General features: G+C 39.4%; 1 protein-coding gene across 11 annotated transcripts in view; it reads right to left on the bottom strand.

Moving 5' to 3' along the window:
* Positions 1 to 20157, bottom strand: part of FRYL (FRY like transcription coactivator) — a 170309-nt gene that overhangs the window by 102914 nt on the left and 47238 nt on the right. The window contains exon 1 of one of the 11 annotated variants that reach the window (XM_071807473.1): positions 17022 to 17084. The exons of the other annotated variants lie outside the window; for them this stretch is intronic. The gene's annotated coding sequence lies outside the window, so the exon portion shown is untranslated. Of the gene's footprint in view, positions 1 to 17021; positions 17085 to 20157 lie in introns of those variants that run through there. 11 annotated transcript variants of the gene reach the window in all.

Raw genomic sequence — 20157 nt, forward strand, 5'->3', positions numbered from 1 at the left:
CCCAACAAACATGAACATCCTTTCTTTATGGAAAGTTGACTCAACAAGGAGAGCAGCTGCCAATTTGTCTGGTTAGGGGATTTCACATGAATCTTGTTTGCTGCTTTCAGAGCCTCTGAAAACACAGGGAAGAAAGTTAATCTTAGCTTTCCCCAAAATACAGACTCCTCTGCTAGCAAATGGTAATAGAAACATTACTTCAGGCTAACACAGACATACAGCAAAAATTCCACGGCATAAAATCTTAATCTGGAAATATCTAGTTTTACAGGTATCTGGGCCACATCACAATCCTTTAGCAGTACAGTCTTGCTGCTACTGATGATCTTCAAATTTGAAGCTGTGCCTTATGAACTAGGTAGTTTTGTCCTTCCAAAGATTCAGTAGTCTTTTTACCCACTGCTGTTAATGTTCCTGAAAATTCCATTAATAAACTGCAACTCTTAAGATTTATTTTGCCATAATGCTTTCTAGAAATCTAACCAGTCTCCTGCAAGAAAGAAAGCAAAAGAGAAACATGTTTTGGTAACATAGCTTCAAACTTAGAAGTGATGGGTTTTGTTATTTGAAAAAAAAAAAAAAAAATCCATTTACGTTTAGGAGAAAATTTCTCCTCCGTCTTTTCCACACTTATGAACATGGTCTGAGATGTATGAAGTCAATCCCCTGCATATCAAACACAGACAAGTTCTTGAAAGGTCTCCCTCCCCTTTCTAAACTCCCCATCACCAAAATAATCTTGAGACTTTTTGCTATATTTTCTGCCACATAGTGCCTTTCCCCCTTTCTTGTCCTAATATTCAGATACTCCTTGAGAAAGTGTTGTGAAGAGAACAAGAAATTCTTTTTGCCAAGCTGCTTTGATGGCTGAGCAAATTCTAACCAGCAAATGTTCAAGTCCCTGTAAAGGACTTCAGATCTTGCAGTCTCTTCTTGAGACTTCTCAAAATAAAATAGGTATATTATTTCTTCCCTGAAACTATGGAACAGACAGAAAGACACAATAGATTACAGAGATAAAAATCAGGAAAATTATTTTTAAATATTTCTTTTGCCTAGTGTCAGATACATGAGAAAAGAGAAATATGGCTACAAATTTCCCCAAGTAAATCCTACTGGCTTCACCACTTCTTAAATAAAGACTATGCTAGTCATTCCTCTTACTTTTATATGTAGGTGAGAAGCAGCAACCCTGCTAAACCTTTTTTAAACCCCTCTCATCTGTGGAAAGCAGCACAACTACTAATTGCAAAACACCAGTTTAAGTGTTTAACCCTGAGCAAAGCTTTCGCTCAGGTCAAAAACAAAACAAAACAGAACACTGCAATCCTTAAAACTGTTAGCAAAGTAACCTGTTATCCTCATACTTTATGTAGGTAACCTGCTTGTCTATAGAATTGTGACTGACAGAATGAACGACAGTCACATGCATGACATACAATCACCTAAATCAGATACGCAGGTATTTTATACCTATGGAAGGTAGAAAACACAGACAGTTTTGTTAAGAAATTTAACGGTTGAAAAAGAGGTCAGATCTGCCATTCAGGACAGTGTCAGGATGGCCAGGGCAGCCAGTCAGAAACAGATTGTCTGGGCTCACTCCGGCCGCTGAGAATGTTGGACTGGAGAGCAGCAAAGGCTGCTACAAGCTACAGTCACAAAGATCCCTGCTGAAGCTCACCTGATTTCTCATGCTAAATCATTCTAATTTAGTTAGTATGGGACGGCAGGGCAGCATGTCTCATCTATGGTGCAAGTAACTACCTTTGCAAAGAAGAAATTTAAAATTAAATTTAAAACACCACCACACACAAAACACTAAGATACATGCAAGACCAATTTTACGTATTTAGATTTCAAAAAATCCTTAACAACATAACAGACAGGATATATATGAGAAAAACTGGCTGAAACTGCTACGAGCCCATGCACAAATTGCAACTGATTATGTGAATCTCTTTGTGGATTCTCCTATGGTAGACCATGCATGCAGATTATTATCAGACAGGAAAAAAAAAGAATAAATTGAAAAATAATTTGACAGCACGAGATGCCAAAAGACCAAACCATAGACATTGAAAAACAATGTGATAAAGCACAAAAATTGGACAGGGAAGAGGAAATAGGTTTGAACTCAATTGTCTCGGGTCCTTGCTATTCATTCTTGATTATGGCATGCCATCAGGAAATCCTGACCATCAATGTGTTAGACCATTAAAAATGTAGTTTATGTAATTCCTTTTCTATAACAACTGCCAGAATAGAAAGCCTCTTCAGATAAACCATTTTAATTAAAAATCATATTTTGAATTTCACAGAAATCCTCATTTAGAAAATGAGATTTATTTAATAGCGTACTTCTAAACCGCTAATATATTTAACATGCTTTAATTCACTGTCAGAAAGCTGTTCTCATGCAAGATCAACTCAAAAGAATGTAAAGGGTGACTCTTTCATCTGTCCATAATCTAAAACACAATCCATCACATATGGAAGTAAGATAAAAAGTTCAGGGTTACAAGTTAAACTCCCAATGGTAATCTTCCAGAACACTTTTTCTGTCCTGAAGTTTTATTCAACTGTAGCTTTCAATTCAATTTAAAGCTGTACATATAATAAAGCAAGTTAGACTTAATATATTAATTTCTGCTGGAAAACAGTTCTGTAATTAGTTGCAAACTTCTCCGAGAAAAGACACCAGTCCAAGCACACGTCTGTTACCTACTGTCTTCTTTCCTAGTAGACTTATTGTGAAGTCTTAACATGGCCTTACTGTCAAAATACTTCGCACAGCCCCAGCAAAGTACTAGTGCTATGTGGTCAAGCAACAGAGGTTGTGTAATCTGTTATCTCCATTTCCTTCAAAACACTGAACTACAACATGAGCATATTTAACTCCCAAGTTTCACTCTCTTACGAATTTTGTATTCCCTCAAAAAAGTAACCACACAAGCACTAAAACACCCCAAAACTTGTTTCCTTACTTCCTATAGCTCGATGTTAAGCTTCTACAGCAATGCAAGTCATGCCTTAATTAACGAGGCAAACACAGAAGCAATTCTATTCCAGTTTGATTAAATTGCAAATATAAGCTTACAGTAGTAATTTTAAAGAGCAATATCTGATGCTTATTTTTTATTTAAAATTCTTACTGCGACAGAAGATGACAACTTCCTTTTGAATATGGAGAGCAAGGATAGAACAACATAACTTTGGCTTCTTCTGCCTGCAGGAAAACATGTAGCAAGCCACCACTAAGTCTGAGCTAGCAGCATTCCTCATCTTTCAAGGGGACCTAAGCTCAGGCACATCACCACATGAGTCACGGTTATTGTGCTTTTTACACAGTGCTGTGCAGTCATGTAACAGCCCAGAGACCACAACTCGCGAAAGCACCACGCACCTTTCCTTCAGCTCTAGCTCCTGGAGTCAGAAGGACAACTGGAAGGAGCTCAGCTCAGAGGTCTACTCATCTGGCATCAATTCCAATGATTCATGACATTAATCTTTTCTCTAAACATAAGCAATTACAACTTTCTTTGACAATGTAAAAGCTAAAAATGTTGACGTCATGCCATGGCTCATTGCTGGATTCCCAGCCTGGTTGCAACATTGACTGAAAATTCACCAATAAGGACCCAGAAACAAGGCACCCACTTGAGCCTTGCAGGTACATATAATCCTGTATCAATGTTTTCCAGTATTTTGCCATTAGCAGGCTTTTTTTTTTTTTCTTGAGGAAGTTTCCAAGGGGAGTGCAGATCCCCACTGAACAAATTCAAGTTTGCAAGGGCAGTTAGTCTGATTTCCCTCCATCCTCTCTCCCTGACAATGGCTACAGTTTAAGAGCTACAGAATGACAGTCAGCTTCTCAAGTGACAGGTAAGTCTGTGGGTAAACTTGCACGTACACTTTCTCCTCCATGGCCTTTCTGCTTTGTATAGAAAGTGTGTCCAGTTCAGCCCATGGGGATGGGGGAAGCAGGGCAGAGAACAGAACATTTGCTTTAAACAGAGAAATGCATTTTTTCCTTCCTGGGCTATCAAATCGAAGGCTGCACTGGGCTGAAAACACACTGATGCTGCTCTGTATTCTATGTTAAGCATGAGCTGATAAAGGCAATAAAATTATCACAGTGCTTGGCCAAATGATGTAAAAAGCACAAGGGAGGCAAACACAGCAGTGGGAAGATGCACCAGTCAGGCCTGGAGCCTAGAAGAGTAGAACGAGAAGGAAAGAGACTGATATTTGCTAGTGTTTATTCCAGATTTCCATATACATTGTTCTACAAATTACAGAAGTATTCATTTCCACAGCAATGATGACAGCGAACTTTCTCCGAATAAAGACTAATTTTTATGGTAGGCTAATTACGTGAAGAGAAAGAAAAGCACAATGTAAGCCCTAAATCTAAAGCTTTAGCTAGAAGTACCTAAAAAACTAAAGTTAAGGCAAGGATATAGCATCGAAGGAATAAAACCACACAGATATCTGGGTTGCACAGACTGCTTAATTCTAACACTTGTCACTGCAAACATATCTATGATGAGGTTCTGTTTCCTTTCAATAGATATATGTACACCACACACAAAAAATGCATCAAGTAACAAGGTCAAAGTGATCATAGACATGCCTTTGTTAACCAGTGAGCAGAAAAAGAAACCTAAATACTGTCTCTCATCTTCCCTAATTCACATTCCTCTGGAAAAACAAAACTCCACATCCTCTGAGTTAGAACAATTCAGGATATTAAAAACCTCATTGATGCACTGTACTGAAAGAGAAAACAATGTCAAAATGCTTAACAAGTTTATGTTTGATATTATTTCCAAAAAGACAGTGTCAGAAGCCAGAAGCTTTTGTGACGACTTCTCTCGCCAAGCACAACCCAAGTAGTTTGTTTAAATTCCCCCTCCCCCTGCCTGCTTATTCTTCCCTTGTGAGGAGAGGGCAATTCCAGCTCCCAGCAAAAAGAGGAAAAGACTTTTCCTCATTATCCCTATTATGCTCATTATCCTCAATTATCCTCATTAATGTCAAACTGATATCTTTCCTGAGTAAATGCAGTAAAAAGCTATTTTGGAAAAGGATTCTGGAGCATCAGTTATAAAGTAACTGATAAATTCAAATCACGTATCATTTAAAAAAACTATAAAGAAACCAAATTAGTTTCTTTTAATATGTTCCATATAAGCATATTAATATTTCAGATTCAAAATATTTCTACAAGTTACAGCTCAAAAACATTACACTGGCCCAGACTGGGTCCACTTGCAGAGAATTTTCATATCTTTTAAAGTAACTGCCTAATGAAATATAAAGAAATATCATAACAGTATTTCTGACACTGAAATATGGTTTGAAAACTAAAGTGTTAGATACACACACAAGGATTAAAAAAGACAATAAACAAGCAAATACATCTGAGCATTGGAATATGCCGAAGCATACACAAACCAGGGCTAGAGTAAGTCTCACTCATTGTGCACCAGTTTCAGGAAAGAACAACTGTCCTATGCTCTGATTCTGTCAGTTTTGCCTAGTTATCCTCCTTATGAACATACAATCTGAAAAGGGAAATAAACCTCTGAAGACTAACTCAATCTGTCACATTTAACACAAACATGCCAAGGAGGCAAAAAAAAAAAGAAACATTTTCAGAAGTATATTTTTACAGTAAGTTTGCTGAGGAGTCAAAGCAATAAATAAATAAAAAATAGCACATCCAGAATATCTTACAACATTGTTATAAATCCTCGGTTTTTAAATTAACTACAGTTGTCTGTGATTTTTTGTCTACCCAATATACTCTGCTGAACCAAGCCCTTTCATTCATCAAACTCTACAGGAACAGAGCAATCAATGTCTACTGCTGAGCTGGTGATGGTCTGTGATGTCTATTTTCATTTTTTTCAAGGAAAAAAAGTTTTATTAATATAAAAATTAGAAACATGTAGAAAATTTAGGATGGTTCACTTGGTAACTTATCCAAAGTTGTTTTGCTTCTGTGGTTAGTGTGGGAACTGTATCTTGAGGCTCCTCAGCATTTTTTAAGTCTTTACCAGAATAAGGTAGTGCTGAGTTCACATGAAGCCCTAGTTAACAATATTTTTTTAAAGTAAGCATGAGACACTTGAATTTCTAACTGAACCTTCTGAAGAAATTCATCTATGCTAACTGCAAATAAAAAGTTAGCTAAACTAGCAAGAACTGGAAGTTGTCCTACTCCATAGAAAAACAGCCTTTGGGCTTTAAGTCTTCACAGACAGTGCAAGGGCACAGCACAAACCTGGTTAAAAAAATCTCATGTAGCACGCAGACAGAGCCAGTGCTTGAACTGGACCACTGTATGAAGACAATCCTAGGGGCCATGCAGTGCTATTCTTAGCCACCATAAACACACCGAGCTTTCAGAGTTAACAGCTGTTTTGTCAGTTCCAGAGGAAGAGACTAGTCACATCTGAAATAAAAATAGGTTATCATATGCTTGCTCATGGAACTCCAAAATACACAGCTAAATTGGTCATTTAAAAGATTTGTGCTGTACGTATTGGAATTCATTGAAAAAAAGAAAAAGCTTTTTTCTCCTACCTTCCTCAACTTTCATTTTAACTCTTTGTCTGCTTCCAACTTCCTTCGGAAACCAGTTTGTTTTCTTCACAATAAGAACCTCTATCTGTTTTCAATACATTCTTACAAGCTCTGAGAAGCATTGCAGGGAACTGTAACGTAGAGGCTCAGACTGGTATGAACTGGGAGGTCTGGCTGTGGAGGCACATGGGAACATGGGGCTCCCGCCATGGCCTGTGTGAACGGCACCCAGGTGAGCAGTTCATGGACACTGTGGTTTCACAATGTGCCCAGATCTGGAGACAAAGAATCACTCACAGAGGTGGGACAGAACAGAGACAGTGATCACTGTTCAGCTTCAAAAACACATCCTAAATCTGTTAGCAACCAAAGAGGAAGTCGGGACATAAGCAGAATGTGGCACCTGGTATCCTTACCTTCCATATCATGGCCACGGATTCCAGACATAACAGCTGGACACAAGTATCGTGGTGCCTTTTTGTTGGACACCTTGAACACTCCTGTCCTGGTGCTCAGCTGCTGGATGGACCTCTTGGACACTCAGTCTGAGGTTTGAGAGACCGTGAGAGCAAATGTAAACTTCGTCCCCTCACCTCAGTTACCACAGTATCACAGTATGTTTGGGATTGGAAGGGACCTCAAAAAATCATCCAGTCCAATCCCCCTGCTGGAGCAGGAACGCCTAGGTGAGGTCGCACAGGAATGTGTCCAGGCGGGCTTTGAATGTCTCCAGGGAAGGAGACTCCACAACCTCCCTGGGTAGCCTGTTCCAGTGCTCTGTCACCCTCACTGAGAAGAAGTTCTTTCTTATATTAACTATCATCTCCTTCCCCTTTCATAAGGTCTCACATTTACACCTGAGCCACTGACTACAGCTGGGCCATTAATGCCAAGAGCAGTATGTGGATGATATTCAGAAGGCTACACAGTTCATCACAAATATAAGAAGAATAAAAGAATCTATTGAAAGATAGGAAGCTATCAAGATTCTGCTTTAAAAATTCTCCAATGTCTGTCCCTCTTCAGCACGAAAGAGTAAAATTTTCCTAGCAGAAGCTATCACCAAAAAATGGTTGCATAATACATAATGCTCCTTACAACTGCTACATGGAGAAAAAAAAATAAGGTCACTTAGGTTACTGACCAGAATCAGCACAGATAAGCACTAGCCAATGCTGCCATCTCCCAGGTTGCAATATATAAATATACTGCTAGAATTATTTTGGAAACAGAGCAATACTTGTTTCATTCTTGCTCAAGTATACTACTACCAAAATTGTTTTCAGGTGCTGCCCAACCCTGGAAATCCCAGCTTCTCTCGTCAAGGTTTTGGATCCCTAGCTTCCTCAGTACATCAAAGTTACACAGGAAAAATCTGTATGTATCTTCAGAAAACATTACCTCATTATTCATTATACAGTAATAAAACATAGATTAACAAGTGAAAAACTTTTGAGTGGGGCAGAAAAGGGAGCAGGGAAGCAGTGTGGCTATGGTGGGACTGCGCAGGGACTGCAGAGCTGGGTCAGGTGTCAGGGCCTCAAAGCAGGGAGCGCTCCGGTCCTGGCACCTGGAGAGAGACCAAATGTAAAACACGAAACAATAACGAGCTCTGGCCTCTGCTGAGTTACACTCTCAGCCAGTGACCTAGAAATCTGAGTTTCACATCCAGAGCTCACCGCTTATCTTCCTCCCTAATGATGTGGTATTTAAGTTTGTATGCTCACATACGGACAACACCATAAAACACTAAGTTGTTGTTATCACGTTATAAAAGCCCACTTTACCTCCTGAGCTGACTAGAAGTTTGCTAGACCCACAGAAGAACGAGATTACAGTTTTCTTCCCCTGAAGATGGAGAAAAGGAAGCAGTCTGACCATCACCACACTACTATGCCACAGCCACACACACAGCTTGAGGGCAGGGGCAGCATTTAATCTCCAGAAAAACTGTATCAATACCTTGCTCAAGCAGCTGCATTTGGTAAGAAGCACAGCACAGGAAACAGAGGCAACTTGAGAGAAAGCTATCAGTTTTTTTCGCAATTTAAATGCTGATGAAAACTTGTGACCCTTCAGGAGGGTCTGCCAGCTTAATGGAGCCAAAACACAGACCACACAGGAGCAAACATCATAACATCTCCAACGCCAGTAACTCAGAGGGTTAATTCAGGTCTAGCCAAGCTCTGGGGTAGTGCTCTCAGTCAGGAGGAGTCAGGGACCGAGGGTCCTGAGAATTATAACCTTGCAGAGAAAATCCTCTCAAGATGGCACAGCTGCTCTTCCACACCTTCATGGGTCTCTGCCACCTCTCACAGTCCCCAAATAGCTAAAGCTGTCCAACGTTCATGATCACGTTTTGGCAGTCAGTCAAAACCTCAGTCTTAAAACTGCAAATATAAAATGAAACCAAATAATTCTCGAGGATTTGACACCATTTTTTCAGCACCATTAACATAAATGGTCTTAGCAGAAGCAAGGAAGTACAGAAGATATACCAAAGCTTGAGGAAGAACTAAAAAAGTGCAAGGCTGTATCTCATAAACCAGTATCTAAACTAAAATTAACTCAGGCATCAGTACTTCCCCATTTCAGATCTTCAGAATAAGCAGTGCGTACTGGTTTTTTATTCTGAAAATTTGTATCATCTCTATCAAAATCAGGCATAGTTCACTTCAGGAAGACACCAGATTTGGCACAGCAAGATTCAATTTTAGTGAGGTTGAACTTTGATAGGTTTCAAAATCTTTTCATTCTCAGTGGTGGCATAATTCACACCTTTCACCACAATCCAGGTGGTAAAATCCTACAGGCTTGCTTCCAAAAATATATAATTAATGTCTGCGCCCTCCCTAGAGCCCTCCCAGACCCTGTCCTGCCATCCTCTCCTCTACTCAATTAAACAAGCTCTCTTCTTGCTTCCCTTACCCTCTCCAAGATGAGGACCTTAGTAGGACCTCCAGTATCCTCTTCAGGAATAATGCAGCTATAAAAGACAGGCACAAACTATAAATAAAAAAAAAAATTTAAAAATCAAACAATCCTTTGAACAGTGCTATAGTGACAAATGCTAGGAAAACTTCTAAAAGTGCAATCATTTTCCTTTCGGTCACCTTTTGCCATATTTACAAAGCCTGTTTTTGCTCATATTACTTTGCTTAACGCAATTATTTCAGACTTAGTGATACATTTTTACTTTATTTCTTGTTGAGGAATAATAGCTCGAAGTACCCTTTCAGGGCTTTTAAAATATTAAGATGGAAAAAAAAAAGAAAAAAAGAGTAAAAATATTCCAAAATCTTTCTCATCCATGCACTCCTGGCAGGGAATTTCTAGGTTTTGGTTCCTCCTTCCTCTTTTCCTATCCTGTTAATTTCTGAAGAGAGAGGTTCAAAGGTAAGAGTACCTCTACAAGCAGAAATGCACGACTCCACCTTAATATCCCCTGATCATTGGGTTTCTGGCCACAGTGTCTCAAACAGCTATCAAAAAAAACTTTGAACTTCTCAGCCAAACCTCAGTACATCTGGGTTAGCTTCCTTCTTTCTTTGCTTTGCTGTCATGAAAACAAAGCATCAGTTGCCAGCCTGTCTTTTTTTTCCAGGACAAGACCTCATTTGTAGCTGCAAGAACAGTAAAAATCTGGTGATATTTGGCCCAACTGCTACATCCTGCTGACAGGCAGCACAAACAAGATGTCAGAAAGGAAAAGGAGGCAGGTCTCCACTGAGATGTCAGACGCTTCATTTTCTAAGCCGCATGAAGATCTGCTGAGCTGTTCCTTATCAGCGACCCTGGTGCACCAGCAGCCTTGCAAACATCACAGCTCCGCACCTGAGATCCCAAGCTCTGGTTCAGCAGTGCGAACACAGGAAGCAAACAGGGATGATGCATAAAAGAAGCAAAAACCAACGATTTGGAAAAACAACAATTCCAAAGGCTACTTACGCTGCTTTCATAGCACTGTGGATATAACAATTCTTTCCAATATCCATTAATGAGTTAGCATTGATGACCAGGGGTATAAGGCATTCATTCATACCTCAGCATTCACACATACAGCATTCCGGTCTGTAGCGATTGTATACAAAGAAAACTTCGAAAAATAAAGCTGAAAATATCCCCAAATCACATGCCAGCTGAGCCTGACAGGCAGAACCAGAAGAGTCATTTATACTTCCCATGTTGTGCTTTCTTAAGATCTCTTTGAGAAATTAATTACTACTACAACTTGAACTAATTATTGAGCAAGAAATCTATAAATATTAATGTTTTAAATGAAAACTTTTAAAATGAAAGCTTGAATCAGTTGCTCTATTAAACTCTTAGCAGCCTGTTTCTGAGGCTATGTAAATCTGAAGAAAAGTACTCTTCCTCCCCTTTGGATTTTCAAATTCCTGATTCTTAAGTGAAGAATGAGAAAAGGTAAAGAGTGAAGAAAATGAGTTTTATATGCCTGTTGTTTTCTACTACTACTTTGAAAGTATTACTTATTCATTAGTAATATTTATTCTGAACTGAGTGAAATATATCTTACACACACAGTTTGTTTGTTCTAACCATATTTATTTAGGGCATCAAGTCTAAAATCTGATGAAAATAATTAAAGGGTCATAAAACATGTAATCTGTAACTGTATTGAAACATCCTCCACCTCTAGCTTTTTGACCATCACAATTTTTAAATACTTCTTGATCGGTCCATAGAAACTCCTGGATTTCTCTAATCAGTTATCAATGCAAAGTCAATGATACGAAATTTATTTCTTTCTATACCTTAATTTTTCAGTAATTAACATTCTAATATTAAAAGTAATTAAAACAAAGCAATTCTATATGCCTTAATATTTTATCTTCTTCCACTATGGTAACTTGCCAGTCTATTATACAAACCATATTTCAGTAAATTCCCTGAAATTTCTCCAAGAAAATAGTTCCTACCAGACCTACTATACTAAAGCTTTGCTTGTTACACTCACACAGGCAACTGGTAATGTCAATTTATATTCACAGTAACACGGCCCAGTATCTTATAGGTTCTGAGTACTCCTTTTTATTTAGAATGGCCTTTTCCTCTTGATGTTCAAATTCATCCTTTATTTTGCATCGTACCTAAGAGAATTTAAAAGCTCCCTTTGACTAGCATCATCACTTTTTGTAGAGGAATGAGGAAGAACATTTCTTTCTATACAGGGAAAACCTGTAAGTACACATAAACAGGATGTAATACAGCAAACAACAGTTTTGCTCCATAGAGTGTTCTAAAGTTGGCAGCCACCTTTCTAAATGAATAAATGCTGTTTTGTCAGTGATCCCTTAAATGCTATTAAATCTCTAGTGTCTGAACCTTTCCCCTTCAAATACAAAAGCACCAGAGCTAGAGTTTAAAAAAAAAAAAAAAAAGTCAGCAGAAATGGGGTATTTGATAGGGGTTGTTGCAATTGGTTTATCTGGAGCTTTCCTGAAGTCTGTGCAGAGCATGCAGTTTATTCTAGCAATTGTAGCTGACAGAGTAGTTTGCATGTGGGGCACTTTCTCATTTCAACAGCATTCTCTTCTGCAATTTGAATCATTACAGAATCTATTCATGGCTTTAGCAAAAAGGATATTGCTTTAATAGAAAGAATGCCCCAAATGAAAGCTCATTCTAGCATATCTATGCCTGATGAAGATAAATCATGCATATTCCAAAATATAATGCACTTAATAATACAATGCAGGAATCTTATTTAAAAATTAAGACAAAGAACCTCACACATGACATTCTTAAAAAAAAATAAACCACAGTTCGAGGTTTTCCATGTTGATGTGCAGAGAAGTTGTAAGTAAGGCCCAAAACATAAGATAACCTTATTTACTTAGGATTGGTAAAAATCTGGTTACATACACATCCCTAATGAGCATGCATGCCCTTATGCCCAATCTACACAAAAAGTGTTATAATATAGACTGTAGGTATCAAACAGATAAGGCAGGGGAAAAGTATACATGTAGGTATGAATGTTTAGCAACAGTAACAGCTAGACCAACCAAAAAGTACCCAAAAAAATAATAACGCAGCTTCAGTCCCACAGAAGAAAAATGAGCAAATGTAAACAAGGCTTCTATGCAATACACATGAGAGCAAGGGTCAAGGATCCAGCTGGGCTGAGACACCCAGACATGGCCATCAAGAGAGGTTGTCAGCCTCACACAGCTCGGCAGATGGTCCTGACCCTTCTTCTATACCAGCCCTCATGTCCAACTCTCCTTGCCTTGAAATGATTCAGTTGGATAATTTAACAACAAAATCCTTCACCTTCCCAAGAAAATTTCTGAGGACGTTATGACCCAAACCAGCTCACTGAAAGGATGAGACAAGTACTGCTGCTGGCAGGTGGAAAGGTGACAAGGCTGCACTTCTAGGGACAAAGCCACCGCTTTTGGCAAAAAGAATGAGCTCAGCCATCATATGGAGCTTCCCTTGTCTTCATTCTGCTCACTTGACCCACATCTAATGGAGAGGGATTGAAAAAGTTCGACTACTTCAAAACTTTGACTTATGTACACTGGGCATTCTTCAGCTTCAGGGTAATGCACTGGTTTGACTGGTTTGGAGGATCTTCATTGCACTAACAAACTGCAACAGATGCAGCAGATCTGTTAAAGCCATGCATGCCTCCACATACACCCCATCTCCCAAAGAACAAGACTGGCAATAAAACATTTGCTCCCCAGTTCTTCCTATGGTCCTTTTTCATGTATGTTCCTACCACAGCACTTTAAGGTGATCTCACCTGTCTTATTTAAAATACAGCTTCATTGCTGTCATGTAATGAAAAGCCACAGGATAAAAATGAATCCATTACACCTACTTTGTTAAATACTATATTATCAAAGCAGAACCTCTCTTGAGACCCCAGAGTTGAGTTTTGGTTGGTAAAGGAGGGAGTAATCTTCAGCCGAGCTACTCCTATGGGAAGGTAAGCGATTCTCCAACTCCAAGGGTTTTTTTCATTCACAGAAGAGTGATTCAGAAGTATCTGCCAGGCAGCTCCCCAGTTTTCACGTGCTTGTCAGCACCTGGCAGCCGTAGCTCCAATAATTCACTTCTCTTTAAAGTTGCACTGTTTCTTTCTGATTTTATAACACATGTGCCAAAAGGACTCCTGCACAGACAGATAGAGCTTACTTTCCTGCTGAGACTTTGCTCCCAGGCTCACAAGTCTAAGTAACTTTGAAAATCACTGTCACAAACCCCCACCAAAAAGAGGCCTCAGTGTACCTTTGGCAAGCAAAACATTAAGAGCAGCCCCGTTCTCGTAACCAGTGAGTTCTTGACAGACGTGCATGACTTCTGTATTGAGCTGAGCAAGATGATATGAAAGTTTCATGAACCACCTCCAACGTGGATGCATCAGAGGAAGGGAGAGGCGAGCTCAAGGACAGAGAAGCACCCACCAGCCAGGTGTACCCTTCTGTTTACCAGACAGACACACCGTGACTGCAGCACAGCCACAGAAAGTTGTGTATTTGTTATCAGAAAGACAATAGATACATGGGTTTGTTCCCTTTTTATTACCCAGAAATAATTTTTCCTAACAAGATCACTAATATAGTAAATATTAGAAATGCAGAAGAACTTTTAGAAAGCAGTAATAGATCGATCCCATGTTTATGTAAAAGCAGTTGTTCCTGTCTGGACTGTAAGCCCTGGAAATACATGTATGCACCCAGGCCTCCTTAACCTTGAACAAAGGTTTTTGCGGCCAAAATATGAGAGTTTTCTTACACCAACTGACATAAATAACAATCAAAATGAATATTTTTGCTACAAAATCAGGAACCTCAGAAGAAGGGTTAAACAGACCACATATTGAAACTGAAATGGGTTTAACAACAGAATCCATAACTTTAAGAACATGAAGTTGCATTATCACAACTACAATTCCTGAAATACTATGGAGCTGAGCAACCTGAGGACAAGGCATTATAAAGCCTCCCATTACCTCCACAACTTCAGTATGCAAAAAATTCTTAAGCGGGGACATCCTCACTTCACTGTTGGATTAAAAGAACATTCCTGACTCCATTTAAAAAGAAGTAATGCCTAAAATTGTTGGCACAGAGACAGCATTCTGAAACTGGGCCATATGAATGTCACTGCATTGTTGTTACTGAAAGAAAAAAGATCAACTACAATAAAACCGTAGCCAGCACTGCAACATTATGCCAGCTAAGCAAGCCCTTCACCAGACCCATGGAGCTTTGCTGCCTTTCTGTTATATACTTAAATGCTCTCTACAGATGCTTCATTTTATGCATATGGAAATACATGCAAGCATACCCATCCCTCTTCTCATGTTCTTCAGCATACAAAATTCTGAAGTTATCATATAAACCACAAAAAGTAGCATTTGATACAAAAATTTTATGAAAACGCAAGAAAAAAAACCTTTCTCAAGTAATTTCTTAGCATATGCGCATTTATTGAATTTCCAAACACATACTCAACATAAATATTGTGTATTTCCTGGTTCTGCACGTGCTGCATAATTTGACTGGAAAACATTTTAGGAAAAAAGCAACTGGCTTGCCAGCCCAGCTCAATTCACAAAGGTCTCCAGCGAGTCCCAGGAGCCCAGGCTGCAGAGAGGGCTCTGCTGGTCGGGCTGCACAGGGAAAGGCAGCAGAATGCGACTCTCACACATGCACAGAGCAGACAGGCAGTCGTGCTGTGATCATGGTAATTTTCATAAATAAAGTGACAATGGTGCAAAAAAAAGTGAAGTAAAGCCCAGCTATCTAATCAGATAGCACAGAATATTAAGTTTATTGGCAGACGATCCAAGTACCACTTCCTGGCAAAAGAGTCAGGAGGATCTTCCTCCGTTGTGCTTACATAACAGAGGGCATACAGGAGAAAATACAGCATCATATATAACCTCTTAGGTATGCTTTTTATTATTACTGTCTACCTTACTACAGCTGACAATCATCTAGTCCAGATTCTGCAGTTTATCTCCTTATGTATACAGCAACTATTTATCTAGATGTAGACTGGCTTTATTGTATCTGAATGTATCCTAAGGTTTACTTTAGTTTGGAAACAATATACAGTAAAAATCACCTTCAAGGAGTTTTAATGCTTTTCGTGAGACACCATCTTCTACTATAAAATACTGGAAAAACCCATCTGGTTATCTTTATTTCAGCAGGAACGCTCATAACTACCAAGTACTATTCCAAGTACTATTCCAGTTTCGAGCAAATACAGTTAATCTGCAAGACACAAACTAAACAAACAGAAAAGCAAAACCTATATGGATGTCTGTTTCAAAATATTCATAGTTTTATCTTAAAAGATGTAGATCTTTAAGTTATTAGTCCAAATGATGACAGCACTTAGTGAAAAATGCAAATCTCACATCTGAATAAGTTGTTACAACAAACTAAATATCTGCATACTCTCCTAGCACTGATTAGTATGCTGTAGAATAAATAACTTGCTACTAATGCCTTCAAACAAGACACAAAGGTAAAACAAACAATGATGTATTGGGTTAAAAAATCTGAGGTATTTCGATAAAGTGTTTGGTGAGTGGAAACTGCATCACAGTACACCTCAAACAGTAATTAACGAAAAACAACTTACAGCTGAGATACTAAATACCTCCTGCTTTTGACTTTTTTAATTTTTACAAATACAAGAAACTCAAGACATACGAAATTCTTAGCTGACGTACAATGACGTCATCTTTGTCATCCCCCAGCATCCTGTCATTAAGCTGCTGTGCTTAAGGCAGCAGAGCTTGCTGCACAGTGCACAGCAGCTCCTGGGCCGAGCCCCTGCATTGAAGCTCGTGTGAAGGGGTGATCTGAGGACAGTGGTTTTCTTCACCAAGAGCAGCATCCTTGCCTTTGCTGGTTCATTTAAGACAAGAAATCATCATAGGAACTCTACATCCAGGCCATTTAGAAGATCAAACTGGGCACTTTTTGCAGGTATAATAATGGGTCTGAGGAACGAAAACAACACCCCCTGTAAAACACTCCGAGGACAGCTGCTTGAGCTTCAAGGGAGCATTTGGAGCTTGGCACAACTAAGCTACTGTGTCAGCATCTAATAACTCCGCAGAGATGAGCAGCTACTTGTCACCTCACTTGGACAGCAAAGGGTGCAAGAACTTCATCGAATAACTACAGCCTACAAAAAATAATTTTTTTTTTATTTTTATTTATTTGTATAATCTTACATGATGACTAGGAAAGCAGACAGCGTACTTTGCTTGCCTCTCACACTGGCCATGCCAAGTTGCACCAGCAGAGAGAACCGCCAAAAACCTGGGGTTTACAGCGTAATTTTACACAGCAGCATGCAAAAAAAAAAAAAAAAGAAAGAAAAATTCGCTGTGGCGCTGTGGCTCCGTGTGCAAGCGACATACTTACTGGTGCCGCCGCTCCAGGACTTCAGCAGAGACTTTATGCTAATCTCGAAGAAGAGGGAATCCTGCAGGCTGAGCATGGTGCCGGCGCGCGGCGGGAGCGTGCCGCCGCCCGCGCCGCTGCGCGCGGCCACCCGGTGACGCAGAGACCGGGGGGCGGGGCTGATGGCGGCTCCTCCCCCCGGGTCCCCGCCTCGCCCGGTAGGCTCCGCCAACAGCCACGCCCCCCCCCCCCCCGCGCGCTCTGTCGGCTGCAAAACCGCTTCCCTCCCCCCGGGAACCCGCCGGGCGGAGCACGGTGCGGCTGGAAGAACGGGCCCAAACGCTTCCCAGGGGATGCTACTTACAATTAAAACCTAAAAGGACCATAAAAGGTTGTTTACACTTTACTGAGTAAACTTCCCAAAGATCTGTTAAAATTGTAGTGGATTAAATAAACGGCCTGACATCGATTTGCACAGTGCCAGAAGCATGACACACCTTCTGCACTAAAAGGTCAGCAAAATAAACAGGGAAAAAAAACCCATCCACGAGAAGCGGGTGGGAAGATCGCAGGTAGAATTCCCAGGGCAGGGAACGGCAGGCAATATGGCCTTGACACCTGCAACTATTACTAGCTTGGGGTTTTTCCACAGTATCTTTTAAATGGCTTAACAATACAACTTTGACATTTACTTTGTTCAGTGTTATCTCAAAGGTCGCAATGGAATGCATCTTAAGTGTGAAGTTTCTGGATTGCAAGGGATGCAGTCCAACACCACCTCCGGGTAGGGATGAGGATTTATCACCATTCTTTCAGGATAAAGCAAGATAGCCCATCTATAGTCTTTGCCCGTTTCAGCACAGAGTAAAGCAGTTTAAGATAAACCTCTTTCCCTCTGCCCACACTACCAGGTACAATCAAAAGCTGGTGGCCTTCTGTCAGCTTGAGGTGTTGTCTTTACACATGTCAAAAACACATCTGAAAGTGTCTCCAGATTTTAATGGACAAATAAAAGTAGCTGAAAATTTCAGAAATGTTATGGAGAAAATAATGCTTGTTTCCATAACTGCCACCTAACTACAGATATAACTTTACCCTTGGCTCAAATACAGAAAGTTGAGAGAACTGGATACTGAGATTACTGTGACACTGGCTGCTAATAGTAGTTTAATTAGGTCTATTTAAACTAAAACTTGACCCAAACCATTCAGATGTACTAAAAAAAAAAAAATTCCCAATCATATGGGTCTAAGGTACATGGATTAACTAAATCTGGTTAATTTTTTACGAAAATCTACGTAGTTTCAGAACTGTCCCACACCCTCTACTAGGAGTAAACCAGCCATGAGGAAAAAATCAATACCTATGCTCTCAGATAAACTAGAATTATCTGAAGCCGTTGAAAAGATTTAAGAATGGTGTATGTAAAATACTTTAAAGTTTTGGGGTTTGCTGGTTTGTTTTTAATCTACACACACAGAGCTCCCAAAAAGACAAAGTAATTATCAGTAACAGGGAGGTAAGACAGAGCAGGGGACGCCCAGCTGAGCGGTTCTCAAGAACAGGTCTGACAGCCCAGCGGAAGGACGCTGCAGAAAGAGTGGGACAAGCGTGTCACTGCATTCGCCTGTTCAACCATTAAGATGGCTGCTGTCTAACATCCATTCAGGAGATTAACAGCTTTATTAAAAAAGAGACTGGTGTGATCACTCAGTTTTCATAGATCAAAAATAATTCTCATTTTCCCATGCAAAAAATATTTTTCTATAATGAGATATTAAACTGCTACTTATATCTGGATAGTCCTTTGTGTTTCTTCCCAGATAGGGTACAGAATGTGTATCCACACAGAGTTAACTCTCTGGGACACTACATCAAACTCTCTTTCGTAAGCTTGTTTCAGGTAATACTGCCTATGTAGTACCTCCAATTACCTCATACTCCTTTTTTCATCACTTCTTTTATGAAGACATTCAAAGTTATACTCCAAGCATTCCTTTTTCCTCTTACTAAATAAGATATAACAGAGGTTGCATTTTGTTACGAGTAGGGCATAAAGGTCAGATTTTGGAACCGGCTGATTAATTTCACCACTAATTTGAAAGACTGTATTAATTATGGTTGGTCTCTGACTGCCTTGAACACTGGGCTACAGAGAGCTCTTCAAAGGAATCCTTGTTAACAGCGTGCATTCCAGTATCACGAGCCAACTCTCCCAGCACCTCAAAAATAATGACTTTTTAAAACACACTTTGGGTTCTTTGTAGTTGCCCTTCTTCCCCTCCCCCTTTATTCTTTAAGTTATTAGCACCAGAAACTTATTAAAAAACAAACACAACAATCATCCCAGAAGCCCCAGGAGATAAACTAAAGCAACTCCACAGAAATACTGATCTCAATGTTTCACCTTCTGCAGTCCTCTTAAGAAGACTTTGAGCAAACAAAAGACCTACCAGTATTTCTGTAAAGCAGTGTTTCCAAAGTTAATGACTGTTAGGAAATCTTCTTTAAAATCTGCACTTATTTATGATATTGATGTGTTTGGCCAAGCAAGTTACATCACTTTCCACCATGTTATCTGATATTTGTTACACTATTGATTCATAATATGAACTACTGATCACTGTTGATAGGGCTTCCTCAAGGATACTAGCAATTAATTTTAAATGCAGTTAATTCAATAGCAAATGTTAGCTCATTAAGAACTTCTAGGATGTTAAGAATATTTTGAGAACTGTATGTACCAAGAGCATAAGCTTTTCCTTCCAGAGATTTCAGTAGAAACATACATGCACAGACATAAGAAGTTTGATTAAATGGACATCATTAATTTACAAGATTTAGGAATGGCATACATCAAATACTTCTACTGCTGCCCTATCCCCCCGCCCCCCCAAAAAAAACCACAAACACACAAGTCCATCTAACAACAGGGGTAATGGATATGTCAGTATCTTAGCATTAACATTATCTTATCATACAATTGTGCACAAGCCTAACACTTCTTTTTCCTCACAACTGAATTTACATGCTTTTATAATCGAAGATGCATAGATGACAACTACTGCCATTTTGGACTTTTTGCAGTTTGTTTTGCCTTTTGAGTTAATGAAATAACCTACCAGATACTAGAATAAACAGAAGTTTAAAATGCAAC

Source organism: Patagioenas fasciata, chromosome 4, assembly GCF_037038585.1.
Source record: "Patagioenas fasciata isolate bPatFas1 chromosome 4, bPatFas1.hap1, whole genome shotgun sequence".
Classification (NCBI taxonomy): Eukaryota; Metazoa; Chordata; class Aves; order Columbiformes; family Columbidae; genus Patagioenas; species Patagioenas fasciata.